Consider the following 15945-nt stretch of genomic DNA (forward strand, 5'->3'; position numbering starts at 1 on the left):
TGCATCCTTCATCCTCCTCTCCCTCCCTCCCCGGCTGTCCAAACCATTTCAGCACAAGTGAAATAAACTCCAGCCTAGAGTCTCCCATTATGAGGGGCCTCTTGCATTTAAAAAGAAGACGACGACTAAATTTCAAGTTTCACATAACGGATTTCCATTTAAAGGTATTTCTACGGCAAACAGGCTTGTTGCCAGAGAACTGTTTCTGGTCGATGATTGATTTTTGTTGCATCGCTGCCAAGTCGAAACGAAGCTTTATTTCTATCTTCACTGTCCTTTTGGTTAGAAGAACATTTTTGTTGTAATGCGATGCAGCCTTTTCAGCTTGTCTTCGCTTAACTGATTCGAACCCAACTTGCTACAGCGGTACGGACACATAGGGATGCCCCAATGTTGCAGTTTCTGATGATGTCATCCATCCCGATCCAAGATGGCTCTCCCTTCCCTCCTCCCTACTAATCACTGCCATGCCTTTCCTAAGCCCGCCCTTCTTCCTTCTCTCTCTGTTTCTCTTGTTTTATTAGGATTTGTTAGACAGCTGTAATTATTGATTGCACACACACGTGATTGCCGGGCACATTGCACTATACCTTGAATCGGAAACCTGTTTTAAGTTGGACGACCGGTTTGCATTTTATCCTGATGAGCAACTTTCTATCATAAAGCCCACTGAACTTCCTGAGGATGTCTTCCTCGGTCTCTGTTTGCGCGCCCAGATCCTACATGGTCACCATCTCCAAGAACCAATCCAGTTTCTGTATGATGTGACTTTGCCTCTTTCCCTCTGAGCATATATAGAGTGCGATACCAGGTGTAGCTCACAACATCAAGAGGCCCTCCTCCTGGTGGCCCTGCCCAACGAGGTGAGGCGGGTGGCTACTAAGGCGAGGGCCTTTTCGGTGGTGGCACCCTGTTTATGGAATAGCCTCCCCAGTGAGGTTCACCTGGCTCCATCCCTCTGTTCTTTTAAACGCCAAGTAAAGACTTTTTGTTCACCCAGGTCTTTCAAATGTTGGTTTTCAGATTTGATCTGATGTAAGATGGGGTGTTTATATGAGATGGGGTGAAATGAAATATTTCAATGAAGTTAAAATGAAATGAAGTTGGTACGAGATGGAGTGAAATTAGTATTTTATTTTATTACAACCATAATTTTTCAAACATCTAAAGTACATTACAAAAAGAACAACCCGAGTTCCACGCAAATGTTTTACAGAAGTATTAAATGCACAGATTACCCAAATAAAAAGAAACACATACAGTACAAATTTAAAGCGAATAAGGGATGAAACTGCCCATCAGCTGCGCCTTGCAGAGAATCTTTTCATCATTCTTCGCCTTCTTTCTTCATATTAGTTGCTGTCAAAAATAAGAGCTTCTCCATCGGATTGCTTTTTAAAAGACCCTTAAGACACACCTGTTTATTCACATTGTTTGGGTGGGAATCAATGGACCAAACTTCTTAGATCTTGAAGCAGAGAAAATATTGGAACATATTTCAGAGACTTCAAAGTTCTCACTTTGGTGCCATTATTATAAGAAAGGAGCACTTACCTTGAAGGCTTCTTCTAGTTGCTGTTGTGGAAGACATCTCGTGTGGGTTATCATCTCGTGGTTCCAGAGAGGCAGGAGGACTCAGTAAATTAGCTACCAAGCCTATAAAAGCCTTGGGAGGAATAGCCCCTCCAGAGTAGACAGAGAACAAGCCTTTCCCAACTGGTAATTCCCTTCCTTTTTCTCAAGCCTCCATTTATTATAAGAATATGTGTTTCCATATGTCATAAGACAAATTGCCACCTTTACCTTACTTTTTTTAAAAATCAGAGTAATTTATGGCTGCCATGCTCTATCCTACATTATAGAGTTGGTTTCAGTTTAACTAGACTGTTGAAGTAACTTCATGGTATGCTGAGTGTTTCTTTTATGTTCCTCTTATGTTATGTCTTATGTTATGCTGCATTATGTCATATGATGGCCAGTGGTCAAAACAATAAACTTCTCACTTACTTACACACTTGTTCTCAGGCTTTGAGTTCAAACTAATGTTACACTCTGTAATTGTTTTCATTCTGTGAAAGTATGTTAATTGTTTTGTTTTATGTTTGTTGTATTTTTGGATTGCGTGCATGTATCAGGCAGTATATAAATATGATGAATAAATATTGCAGAAAGCTTTCATAGTTATATTGAAGCTACAGGGGAGAGGTTGCCAGCACTTCACCCTGACCGCAGGACCTCAGCTCCTGCGTCCCTGCCTCACTGTGTCAGCTACAGGGGAGAGGTTGCCAGCACATCACCCTGACCGCAGGACCTCAGCTCCTGCGTCCCTGCCTCACTGTGTCAGCTACAGGGGAGAGGTTGCCAGCACATCACCCTGACCGCAGGACCTCAGCTCCTGCGTCCCTGCCTCAGTGTGTCAGCTACAGGGGAGAGGTTGCCAGCACATCACCCTGACCGCAGGACCTCAGCTCCTGCGTCCCTGCCTCACTGTGTCAGCTACAGGGGAGAGGTTGCCAGCACATCACCCTGACCGCAGGACCTCAGCTCCTGCGTCCCTGCCTCAGTGTGTCAGCTACAGGGGAGAGGTTGCCAGCACATCACCCTGACCGCAGGACCTCAGCTCCTACGTCCCTGCCTCACTGTGTCAGCTACAGGGGAGAGGTTGCCAGCACATCACCCTGACCGCAGGACCTCAGCTCCTGCGTCCCTGCCTCACTGTGTCAGCTACAGGGGAGAGGTTGCCAGCACATCACCCTGACCGCAGGACCTCAGCTCCTGCGTCCCTGCCTCACTGTGTCAGCTACAGGGGAGAGGTTGCCAGCACATCACCCTGACCGCAGGACCTCAGCTCCTGCGTCCCTACATTTGTTTAGTAAGATCACTTTTCAATAGGCCTGTGCAAAACTCAAGAGGAACATCTGCTAGGGAGACAAATTTAAATAGAGCACTTGAAACTGTATATTCAAGATCTTTATAAGCAAGTAAGAACATTCAAATAGGAGTTAATACAGCCCTCGTTGACATATATATATTTTTATTGGTCCCTCCCATCCTTCCCTTTCAGTCTTACCTGCCACAGTGGCCACTTCGGAGGAGAAAACGTTTCCACATCCACGTTCAGGCATGGAGGTCCTTGAAGAAGGTGCGCCAGTTCTGTTTCTTCTTGCCAAACCATTCTTCAGAGGGCAGAATGGAACATGCATGAAGCATGTTCCATTCAAGAGAGCCACCATCTTAGGGATGATGCTGCCTCCCACAGGCATTGGGAAAATACAGAAGCCTGAAGCTCCTAACACGCATGAAGCATGTTGCATTCAGGACAGGGGCCATCTATCAATGCAGACCCTGGTTTGGCTTCTGTCATGCATTGTTGCTTCCTTTTGTTCTTTCTTGAAATCTGGAGGAAAGGAAGAAAGATTTTGGAGTGGGAATGATCACATCTTTGTCTTGTAAATTTAGCCGGTTGCTAACAATAATTTCTTTATTCAGCCTATTTCTATACCACCCCAAACTCATGTCCCATGGGAGATTTACAAGAAAACAGCACAAATTAAATGCAAAGTTAAATGTTCTTATCAGATTTTGCTGATAATGTTCACTCCCCCCCCCCTTTTATGTTATCCTGTGACAATCCATGGCAAATAAATTTGGAGCAAATATTTTGGATACACAGTCTTCTAATGAAGAGCTCCATCATAGAATGCAATGGCACAGCCAGGGTTCCCCCACCCTGTGAGATCATCTTGTAGTACACCTTGAGAGTTCCCTATTGTTGGTCCCTCCCATCCTTCTCTTTCAGTCTTACCTGCCACAGAGGCCACTTCGGAGGAGAAAACGTTTCCACATCCACGTTCAGGCATGGAGGTCCTTGAAGAAGGTGCGCCAGTTCTGTTTCTTCTTGCCAAACCATTCTTCAGAGGGCAGAATGGAACATGCATGAAGCATGTTCCATTCAAGAGAGCCACCATCTTAGGGATGATGCTGCCTCCCACAGCCATTGGGAAAATATAGAAGCCTGAAGCTCCTAACACGCATGAAGCATGTTGCATTCAGGACAGGGAACATCTGTCAATGGAGCCCCTGGTTTGGCGTCTGTCGTGCATTGTTGCTTCCTTTCGTTCTTTCTTCAGTTTCTTTTAGTTCTTTCTTGAAATCTGGAGGAAAGGAAGAAAGATTTTGGAGTGTGAATAATCACATCTTTGTTTTGTAAATTTAGCAGTTTGCTAATGATAATTTCTTTATTCAGCCTGTTTCTATACCACCCCAAACTCATGTCCCATGTTAGATTTACAAGAAAACATCACAAATGAAATGCAAAGTTAAATGTTCCTATCAGATTTTGTGGACAATGTTCACTTTCCCCCCCTTTTTTATATTATCCTGTGACAATTCATGGCAAATAAATTTGGAGCAAACAGTTTGGATACACAGTCTTCTAATGAAGAGCTCCATCATAGAATGCAATGGCACAGCCAGGGTTCCCCCACCCTGTGAGATCATCTTGTAGTACACCTTGAGAGTTCCCTATTGTTGGTCAATGCCATCCTTCTCTTTCAGCCTTACCTGCCACAGAGGCCGCTTGGGAGGAGAAAACGTTTCCACATCCACGTTCAGGCATGGAGGTCCTTGAAGAAGGTGCGCCAATTCTGTTTCTTCTCCTCAAAGCATTCTTCAGAGCGCAGAATGGAACATGCATGAAACATGTTCCATACAATAAAGCCACCATCTTAGGGATGATGCTGCCTCTTACAGGCATTGAGAAACTAGAGAAGCATGAAGCTCCTAACATGCGTGAAGCATGTTCCATTCAAGAGAGCCACCATCTTAGGGATGATGCTGCCTCCCACAGGCATTGAGAAACTAGAGAAGCGTGAAGCTCCTAACATGCATGAAGCATGTTCCATTCAAGAGAGCCACCATCTTAGGGATGATGCTGCCTCCCACAGGCATTGAGAAACTACAGAAGCGTGAAGCTCCTAACATGCATGAAGCATGTTCCATTCAAGAGAGCCACCATCTTAGGGATGATGCTGCCTCCCACAGGCATTGAGAAACTTCAGAAGCGTGAAGCTCCTAACATGCATGAAGCATGTTCCATTCAAGAGAGCCACCATCTTAGAGATGATGCTGCCTCCCACAGGCATTGAGAAACTTCAGAAGCGTGAAGCTCCTAACATGCATGAAGCATGTTCCATTCAAGAGAGCCACCATCTTAGAGATGATGCTGCCTCCCACAGGCATTGAGAAACTTCAGAAGCATGAAGCTCCTAACATGCATGAAGCATGTTCCATTCAAGAGAGCCACCATCTTAGAGATGATGCTGCCTCCCACAGGCACTGAGAAACTACAGAAGCATGAAGCTCCTAACATACATGAAGCATGTTCCATTCAAGACAGCCACCATCTTAGAGATGATGCTGCCTCCCACAGGCATTGGGAAAATACAGAAGCATGAAGCTCCTAACATGCATGAAGCATGTTCCATTCAAGAGAGCCACCATCTTAGAGATGATGCTGCCTCCCACAGGCATTGAGAAACTACAGAAGCATGAAGCTCCTAACATGCATGAAACATGTTCCATTCAAGAGAGCCACCATCTTAGAGATGATGCTGCCTCCCACAGGCATTGAGAAACTACAGAAGCATGAAGCTCCTAACATGCGTTAAGCATGTTCCATTCAAGAGAGCCACCATCTTAGAGATGATGCTGCCTCCCACAGGCATTGGGAAAATACAGAAGCATGAAGCTCCTAACATACATGAAGCATGTTCCATTCAAGAGAGCCACCATCTTAGAGATGATGCTGCCTCCCACAGGCATTGGGAAAATACAGAAGCATGAAGCTCCTAACATGCATGAAGCATGTTCCATTCAAGAGAGCCACCATCTTAGAGATGATGCTGCCTCCCACAGGCATTGGGAAAATACAGAAGCGTGAAGCTCCTAACATGCATGAAGCATGTTCCATTCAAGAGAGCCACCATCTTAGAGATGATGCTGCCTCCCACAGGCATTGAGAAACTACAGAAGCATGAAGCTCCTAACATGCGTTAAGCATCTTCCATTCAAGAGAGCCACCATCTTAGAGATGATGCTGCCTCCCACAGGCATTGGGAAAATACAGAAGCGTGAAGCTCCTAACATGCATGAAGCATGTTCCATTCAAGAGAGCCACCATCTTAGAGATGATGCTGCCTCCCACAGGCATTGATGAACTACAGAAGCATGAAGCTCCTAACCATCCATGAAGCCTGTTCCATTCCGGACAGCCACCATCTTAGAGATGATGCTGCCTCCCACAGGCATTGAGAAACTACAGAAGCGTGAAGCTCCTAACATGCATGAAGCATGTTCCATTCAAGAGAGCCACCATCTTAGAGATGATGCTGCCTCCCACAGGCATTGATGAACTACAGAAGCATGAAGCTCCTAACCATCCATGAAGCATGTTCCATTCCGGACAGCCACCATCTTAGAGATGATGCTGCCTCCCACAGGCATTGAGAAACTACAGAAGCGTGAAGCTCCTAACATGCATGAAGCATGTTCCATTCAGGACTACAGAAGCGTGAAGCTCCTAACATGCATGAAGCATGTTCCATTCAGGACAGGGACCATCTGAGAGATGGATGCTGCCTGACAAAGCAAGTGGGAGAAAAAGAACCTTGGGCTTCCTTTGAAAATTATTCACAGCGTGTTGTGATTCTTGAGTTATGTATCCCCTGGTTTCACTTCTGTCATTCATCGTTGCTTCCTTTCCTTCGTTCTTGAGACTCCTTTAGTTCTTTCTTGAAATCTGGAGGAAAGGAAGAAAGATTTTGATGTAGGAATGATCACATCTTTATCTTCTAACTTTACCAGGTTGCCAAGAATTATTTCTTTATTCAGCCTATTGCTATACTGCCCCAAACTCATGTCCCAGGAAGATTAACAATAAAATACCACAAATTCTGTTTGTTTATTTTATTGTTAAATCTATATGGTTAGATTTCATTAAAACAATGTCAAGGCGGTTCACACAAAAGTTAAACAAATCTACAAAAATTACAGAATTAAAATATCAGCTAGAATATAAAAATGCACATCTGATTAAAAGATTTTAAAACAACCATACAAGCTACAAAGCAGTAGCAATAGGAACAGTCATATGAAAGCCTAGTCAAAACGTCAAGATTTCACATGCTTTCTAAAAACTTCAATGGAGACTGAGAAGCAGATGGCTACTGCTCTGAAGAGCATTCCAGAGTCTGGGGGCAACAACTGAGAAGGCCCTCTCCCACATGACCGACAGCCAAGCCTCCCTCATTGTCAGCTCCTGGAGTAGAGCCCCCTCCCCCCCACAGATGACCCCATCAAGCGTGCAGCAACCTCTGGAAGCAGGCAGTCCCTCAGGTATCCAGGGCCCAAATCAAATACAAAGTTAAATGTTACATATAAGATTTTGTGGATAGTCTTCACAGGTGTGTGTGTTGTTTTCCCCCTCCATTTATATATTAGCCTGTGATAATCCAAGGCTAATAAATCTTGAGCAAATATTTCAGTAATACATTCTTCAGTCCTCTGATGAAGAGCTTCATCATCGAATGCACTGGCATAGCCAGGGATCCCCCCCCCTTTCCTGTGAGATCATCCCCTACACCCTGAGAGTTGTCTTTTTGTTGGTCCTTTCTCTGTCTTTCAGCCCTACCTGCCACGGAGGCCACTTGGGAGGAGAAAAGGTTCCAACGTCAACATCCAGGCATGGAGGTCTTCAAGAAAGGTGTGCCAATTCTGTTTCTTCTTGCCAAACCATTCTTCAGAGGGCAGAATGGAACATGCATGAAGCGTGTTCCATTCAAGAGAGCCACCATCTTAGGGATGATGCTGCCTTCCACAGGCATTGAGAAACTACAGAAGCATGAAGCTCCTAACATGCATGAAGCATGTTCCATTCAAGAGAGCCACCATCTTAGGGATGATGCTGCCTCCCACAGGCATTGAGAAACAACAGAAGCATGAAGCTCCTAACATGCATGAAGCATGTTCCATTCAGGACAGGGAACATCTGAGAGATGCTGCTGCCTGACAAAGCAAGTGGGAGAAAAAGAAGCTTGGGCTTCCTTTGAGAATTATTCACAGCGTGTTGTGATTCTTGAGTTATGCATCCCCTGGTTTGGCTTCTTTCATTCATCGTTGCTTCCTTTCCTTCGTTCTTGAGACTCCTTTAGTTCTTTCTTGAAATCTGGAGGAAAAGAAGAAAGATTTTGATGTGGGAATGATCACATCTTTATCTTCTAACTTTACCAGGTTGCCAGTAATTATTTCTTTATTCAGCCTATTGCTATACTGCCCAAACTCATGTTCCAGGAAGATTAACAATCAAATATCACAAATTTTGTTTGTTTATTTTATTGTTAGATTTTACACTGTTAGATTTCATTAAAACAATGTCAATGTCAACATCACACAAAAGTTAAACAAAACTACTTCACCATAGAATGCACTGGCATAGCCAGAGATTCCCCCCCCCCTTTCCTGTCAGATCATCCCCTACACCCTGAGAGTTGTCTTTTTGTTGGTCCTTTCTCTGTCTTTCAGCCCTACCTGCCACGGAGGCCACTTGGGAGGAGAAAAGGTTCCAACGTCAACATCCAGGCATGGAGGTCTTCGAGAAAGGTGTGCCAATTCTGTTTCTTCTTGCCAAACCATTCTTCAGAGGGCAGAATGGAACATGCATGAAGCGTGTTCCATTCAAGAGAGCCACCATCTTAGGGATGATGCTGCCTTCCACAGGCATTGAGAAACTACAGAAGCATGAAGCTCCTAACATGCATGAAGCATGTTCCATTCAAGAGAGCCACCATCTTAGGGATGATGCTGCCTCCCACAGGCATTGAGAAACAACAGAAGCATGAAGCTCCTAACATGCATGAAGCATGTTCCATTCAGGACAGGGAACATCTGAGAGATGCTGCTGCCTGACAAAGCAAGTGGGAGAAAAAGAAGCTTGGGCTTCCTTTGAGAATTATTCACAGCGTGTTGTGATTCTTGAGTTATGCATCCCCTGGTTTGGCTTCTTTCATTCATCGTTGCTTCCTTTCCTTCGTTCTTGAGACTCCTTTAGTTCTTTCTTGAAATCTGGAGGAAAAGAAGAAAGATTTTGATGTGGGAATGATCACATCTTTATCTTCTAACTTTACCAGGTTGCCAGTAATTATTTCTTTATTCAGCCTATTGCTATACTGCCCAAACTCATGTTCCAGGAAGATTAACAATCAAATATCACAAATTTTGTTTGTTTATTTTATTGTTAGATTTTACACTGTTAGATTTCATTAAAACAATGTCAATGTCAACATCACACAAAAGTTAAACAAAACTACTTCACCATAGAATGCACTGGCATAGCCAGAGATTCCCCCCCCCCTTTCCTGTCAGATCATCCCCTACACCCTGAGAGTTGTCTTTTTGTTGGTCCTTTCTCTGTCTTTCAGCCCTACCTGCCACGGAGGCCACTTGGGAGGAGAAAACGTTCCAACGTCAACATCCAGGCATGGAGGTCTTCGAGAAAGGTGTGCCAATTCTGTTTCTTCTTGCCAAACCATTCTTCAGAGGGCAGAATGGAACATGCATGAAGCGTGTTCCATTCAAGAGAGCCACCATCTTAGGGATGATGCTGTCTTCCACAGGCATTGAGAAACTACAGAAGCATGAAGCTCCTAACATGCATGAAGCATGTTCCATTCAAGAGAGCCACCATCTTAGGGATGATGCTGCCTCCCACAGGCATTGAGAAACAACAGAAGCATGAAGCTCCTAACATGCATGAAGCATGTTCCATTCAGGACAGGGAACATCTGAGAGATGCTGCTGCCTGACAAAGCAAGTGGGAGAAAAAGAAGCTTGGGCTTCCTTTGAGAATTATTCACAGCGTGTTGTGATTCTTGAGTTATGCATCCCCTGGTTTGGCTTCTTTCATTCATCGTTGCTTCCTTTCCTTCGTTCTTGAGACTCCTTTAGTTCTTTCTTGAAATCTGGAGGAAAAGAAGAAAGATTTTGATGTGGGAATGATCACATCTTTATCTTCTAACTTTACCAGGTTGCCAGTAATTATTTCTTTATTCAGCCTATTGCTATACTGCCCAAACTCATGTTCCAGGAAGATTAACAATCAAATATCACAAATTTTGTTTGTTTATTTTATTGTTAGATTTTACACTGTTAGATTTCATTAAAACAATGTCAATGTCAACATCACACAAAAGTTAAACAAAACTACTTCACCATAGAATGCACTGGCATAGCCAGAGATTCCCCCCCCCCTTTCCTGTGAGATCATCCCCTACACCCTGAGAGTTGTCTTTTTGTTGGTCCTTTCTCTGTCTTTCAGCCCTACCTGCCACGGAGGCCACTTGGGAGGAGAAAACGTTCCAACGTCAACATCCAGGCATGGAGGTCTTCGAGAAAGGTGTGCCAATTCTGTTTCTTCTTGCCAAACCATTCTTCAGAGGGCAGAATGGAACATGCATGAAGCGTGTTCCATTCAAGAGAGCCACCATCTTAGGGATGATGCTGCCTTCCACAGGCATTGAGAAACTACAGAAGCATGAAGCTCCTAACATGCATGAAGCATGTTCCATTCAAGAGAGCCACCATCTTAGGGATGATGCTGCCTCCCACAGGCATTGAGAAACAACAGAAGCATGAAGCTCCTAACATGCATGAAGCATGTTCCATTCAGGACAGGGAACATCTGAGAGATGCTGCTGCCTGACAAAGCAAGTGGGAGAAAAAGAAGCTTGGGCTTCCTTTGAGAATTATTCACAGCGTGTTGTGATTCTTGAGTTATGCATCCCCTGGTTTGGCTTCTTTCATTCATCGTTGCTTCCTTTCCTTCGTTCTTGAGACTCCTTTAGTTCTTTCTTGAAATCTGGAGGGAAAGAAGAAAGATTTTGATGTGGGAATGATCACATCTTTATCTTCTAACTTTACCAGGTTGCCAGTAATTATTTCTTTATTCAGCCTATTGCTATACTGCCCAAACTCATGTTCCAGGAAGATTAACAATCAAATATCACAAATTTTGTTTGTTTATTTTATTGTTAGATTTTACACTGTTAGATTTCATTAAAACAATGTCAATGTCAACATCACACAAAAGTTAAACAAAACTACTTCACCATAGAATGCACTGGCATAGCCAGAGATTCCCCCCCCCCCCCGCTTTCCTGTGAGATCATCCCCTACACCCTGAGAGTTGTCTTTTTGTTGGTCCTTTCTCTGTCTTTCAGCCCTACCTGCCACGGAGGCCATTTGGGAGGAGAAAACGTTCCAACGTCAACATCCAGGCATGGAGGTCTTCAAGAAAGGTGTGCCAATTCTGTTTCTTCTTGCCAAACCATTCTTCAGAGGGCAGAATGGAACATGCATGAAGCGTGTTCCATTCAAGAGAGCCACCATCTTAGGGATGATGCTGCCTTCCACAGGCATTGAGAAACTACAGAAGCATGAAGCTCCTAACATGCATGAAGCATGTTCCATTCAAGAGAGCCACCATCTTAGGGATGATGCTGCCTCCCACAGGCATTGGGAAACAACAGAAGCATGAAGCTCCTAACATGCATGAAGCATGTTCCATTCAGGACAGGGAACATCTGAGAGATGCTGCTGCCCGACAAAGCAAGTGGGAGAAAAAGAAGCTTGGGCTTCCTTTGAGAATTATTCACAGCGTGTTGTGATTCTTGAGTTATGCATCCCCTGGTTTGGCTTCTTTCATTCATCGTTGCTTCCTTTCCTTCGTTCTTGAGACTCCTTTAGTTCTTTCTTGAAATCTGGAGGAAAAGAAGAAAGATTTTGATGTGGGAATGATCACATCTTTATCTTCTAACTTTACCAGGTTGCCAGTAATTATTTCTTTATTCAGCCTATTGCTATACTGCCCAAACTCATGTTCCAGGAAGATTAACAATCAAATATCACAAATTTTGTTCGTTTATTTTATTGTTAGATTTTACACTGTTAGATTTCATTAAAACAATGTCAATGTCAACATCACACAAAAGTTAAACAAAACTACTTCACCATAGAATGCACTGGCATAGCCAGAGATTTCCCGTCCCCCCTTTCCTGTGAGATCATCCCCTACACCCTGAGAGTTGTCTTTTTGTTGGTCCTTTCTCTGTCTTTCAGCCCTACCTGCCACGGAGGCCACTTGGGAGGAGAAAACGTTCCAGTGTCAACATCCAGGCATGGAGGTCTTCAAGAAAGGTTTGCCAATTCTGTTTCTTCTTGCCAAACCATTCTTCAGAGGGCAGAATGGAACATGCATGAAGCTTGTTCCATTCAAGACAGCCAGGGATGATGCTGCCTCCCGCAGCCATTGAGAAAATACAGAAGCCTGAAGCTCCTCTAACATGCATGAAGCATGTTGCATTCAGGACAGGGACCATTTGAGAGATTATGATGCCTGACAAAGCTGGTGGGAGAATAAAGAAGCCTCGAGCTTCTTTTGAGAAAAATTAACAGTGTGTTGTGATTGAGTTATGCAGCCCCTGGCTTGGCATCTGTCGTGCGTCGTTGCTTCCTTTAATTCATTCTTAAGACTCCTTTAGTTCTTTCTTGAAATCTGGAGGAAAGGAAAAAATATTTTGGTGTGTGAATGATCAGATCTTTGTCTTTTCATTTTAGCAGGTTGCTAAGTATTATTTTTTTATTCAGCCTATTTCTATACTACTCCAAACTCAGGTCCCAGGAGATTTACAATAAAACATCCCAGGTCAAATGCAAAGTTAAATGTTACAGATTACATATAAGATTTTGTAGGAAATGGACTACAGTTTGTTTCCCATTTGTATATTCATTGTAAACCGCCCAGAGTTTGGGCAGTATAGAAATATTTCAAATAAATTAATTAATTAACCTGTGAGAATCAATGGCAAATTTTGAGCAAACATTTTGGTTTTATGTTCTTCAGTCCTCTGATGAAGAGCTTCATCACAGAACACAATCACAAAGCTAAGGACTCCCCCCGCCTGGTCATTAGGTCATCTTCTACTCCCGGATAGTTCTCTTTTTGTTGGTCCTGTCCCTGTCTTTCAGCCTTACCTGCCACAGAGGCCACTTGGCAGGAGAAAATGTTCCAACATCAATGTTCAGGCATGGAGGTCCTTGCGAATGGTGTGCCAATTCTGTTTCTTCCTTGGGGTCAGAATGGAACACTCATGAAGAGTGTTCCATTCAAGCTAGCCACTCTTTTAGAGATTATGCTGCCAGAAGCCTGAGGCTTCTAACACACATGAAGCATGTCCCAATCCATTCAGCCACTATCTTAGAAATTATGCTGCCCCAAAAAGCTCTTGGGGGCATAAAGAAGCCTGAAGCTTCTACTGACAGTTCCTAGAACAACAGAGTTTTCCAATATTAGAGCCAGCCCATCTGTATTTACACAGCCCCTGACCTCATAGTTTTCTGCCACAGCCCTGGTGCCATTGTGCTCAGAAGTCCTGCCCTACGCTGTGCATATTTATAACATTTGTATGCAGAGAGAAAGAACGCTTTAATATTGGGCAGATTTTTGCTGTAATGCAGAAGGCTGTGGCGCCCCAGCCTTCTGAGGACAGGATGAATCTGCTGCGCTTTGCCCTCGGCAGACAAAATGCTGTAAATGTGGGCAGTGAGGTGGCAGGGCTTTTGTTCACGCCAGCACGGCTGCAGCATCCTCAGAGTTGTTTTGGCAGGATGAAGCCAAAGCAGGGAGATGAATCCCCCCCTTAGAAACTCTATGTTCTCCTCAGAAACCCCTTTTTGGCGAGATGTAGCCCAAGTAGAGAAATCAACTCCCCACTTAGAAACTAGTTTCCTCTCAACCTTTTTTTTTTTTTTTTTTTTGGCAAGTTGAAATCGAAGCAGAGATGAATGCCTCCCTTATAGACCCTGTTCCCCCTCAGGCTCAGACACTTCTTAGGTGAGACAGAGGTAAAGGCCAAGTTGGCAGGCTTGAAACCCCCACTCCTGCCATTCTCCCAGAAACTATTCTTTTAAAAAGCCTTGTCCTGGCAGCATAGCATTTCTCAAGCGGCTTCCTCCTTTTCCTGTGGAAAAGGGACTTGTCCTGAGGCTGGGCCTGTAGCCCTTGACTGTCTGAGAGACAGCCTTTCCTCAGAAAATCTTTTGTGAGGTAGTGGCCAAGGCTGGGCACATAGCCCTTTTTTTCACTGTCTTGGAGATTGCCTTTTCCTCAGATAATTTTTTTTTAACAAAAGAGAAGGAAAGTCACCTGAGAGACTCCCCCCTCCCTTTCTTTCTTTGGGAAAATGAAGCTAAAGCAGAGAGGTGAACTCCCCATTGAGAAACTGTTTCCCTCAGAGACTTTGCTTTGGCTTCATCTGCCAAAAAATAAAAGAGATACACTCCACACTTTGAATCCCCCTTTCCCCTTAGAAAGGGCTTTCCCCTCCTTTTTTTGGCAAGCTGAAGCCAAAGCAGAAAGAGGTGAGCTTCCCACTGAGTAACTCTTGTCTCCCCTCAGATATATAATATATAATTTGGCAGGGAGTTTCCCCTCAGAGACGTTTATTCCTCTTTGTTGGCAAGGGGAAGCCTAAGCAGCTTCTCACTGAGAAACTCTTGTTTCCCCTCAGAGACTTTAAATATAACATTTTCTAAACAGGTTTCCACGGCAAGAGGGTCCTGTCGCCCCTCACAGCAGTGTCTCTCTCCTCTCTGAGAGGCTCGTCTTTTGAGCCAGTTTTCCCTCAGCTTTTTTCAGTGGCGAGGTGGCCGTGGGGCTGGAAGCCCCCCAGCTCCTGCCAGTGCCTCAGAGGCTGTTCTTTAAAGAGCAAGCCCCATGGTGGCTGGCCGCAAGTGTAGCGACCTCCTTGCCCCCTCGGTCGCCGCCTCAGAAATTATGTTTCCTATCCTAGTTCAAAAAAGGCGCTTCGCTTCAGCTGCGGGAGGCGGAGCCAGCTGTCAAACGCCCAGCCAATCAGCCCTCCCACCGCTCATCCAGCCAGCCAATCAGGGAAGCGGGCTGGGCTACCGGGAGAGGGCGGGGGCAGGAGGAGGAACGCGGGAAGCCCGCCCAAATCCCAGAGCCAGCTTTTCGCCTTGGTGTCGCCGGCCCTACAGGCTGCGCATGCTCAGTGCCCTGCCCTGAAGCCTCGGTGGGGTTCCCGATCGCCCGGGCGACCAAGCACCCGAACGCATGCCCAGTGGCTGGCCCTGAAGCCTGCTTTGGGTTTTTGATCGCCGAGCAGCACTCCAGTATCTTGCAAAGAGAAGCCCGTAATGGGCCTGGCAGTGTGTGTGGCAGAGAGGAAGGAAGATCAGTGTTTTGCACACCGTTTTGAGCTTAATGCATTAAAGGGGCATACACACTTAAACCATAAGTGTTGGATTGATGGCAGATGTTGAGGGGTGTGTGGGGTGAGACACACCACAAACCTATTGCTGCAACTGACAGCGGTGTCCCCAAGAGGGCAGTAACCAGGATACTGAGGATCCCTAGACCGACACCCATTTTGGGTGCATCCATTTTGGAGCAGCAAGTTAATGCCAACAGATCAGAGAGTTCAAGGTGTGCAGACTCAAACATATTACAGGCTAACCCACACGTTTTGAGTGTTGCTAACCCAAGCAGAGAAAACCACCAACTGTCTTAGAGGAGACCTGCCCTTTGTTTGCTATGCAAAGGCAAAAAAAGGTTACGTGGGAGAAGAGATGAGTGCAGAGACTCCTACACCAAAAAGGAGTCTCTGAAAAGACGCCAGCAGCAAGGTGGGATATTATTAATAATATCCAATAATTCATTAACAATAACAAATAATTAAAATAATAATTAATTACTAATAACACATAATAAACTTTATTCTGCTTTATTCCTAGCCCATCATCATCATCAACTTTATTATTATAAGTAACACATTGTTCTCTGGGCGGCTCACAACAGAGGATTAAAAGAGACAA

The 15945-nt window shown here is 44.6% G+C and overlaps 2 long non-coding RNA genes across 3 annotated transcripts; both read right to left on the bottom strand.

Moving 5' to 3' along the window:
- Window positions 1-1114: 1114 nt before the first annotated feature.
- LOC128336051 (uncharacterized) lies at window positions 1115-8222 on the bottom strand. Of its 2 annotated transcripts, XR_008311822.1 has the most exons (5): window positions 7691-8222; window positions 4564-6799; window positions 3806-4154; window positions 3071-3397; window positions 1115-1468 (listed from the first exon to the last, which is right to left on the bottom strand). It is a non-coding gene; the product is annotated as an uncharacterized LOC128336051 (long non-coding RNA). The 2 variants fall into 2 exon arrangements; XR_008311821.1 differs by lacking the exon at window positions 1115-1468 and having other exon boundaries at window positions 2673-3397.
- Window positions 8223-10402: 2180 nt separating this feature from the next.
- Window positions 10403-14908, bottom strand: LOC128336052 (uncharacterized). Its single transcript, XR_008311823.1, has 4 exons — window positions 13087-14908; window positions 12178-12607; window positions 11280-11813; window positions 10403-10912 (listed from the first exon to the last, which is right to left on the bottom strand). It is a non-coding gene; the product is annotated as an uncharacterized LOC128336052 (long non-coding RNA).
- Window positions 14909-15945: the final 1037 nt, after the last annotated feature.

The sequence above is a fragment of the Hemicordylus capensis genome, chromosome 12, assembly GCF_027244095.1.
Source record: "Hemicordylus capensis ecotype Gifberg chromosome 12, rHemCap1.1.pri, whole genome shotgun sequence".
NCBI classification, from domain to species: Eukaryota; Metazoa; Chordata; class Lepidosauria; order Squamata; family Cordylidae; genus Hemicordylus; species Hemicordylus capensis.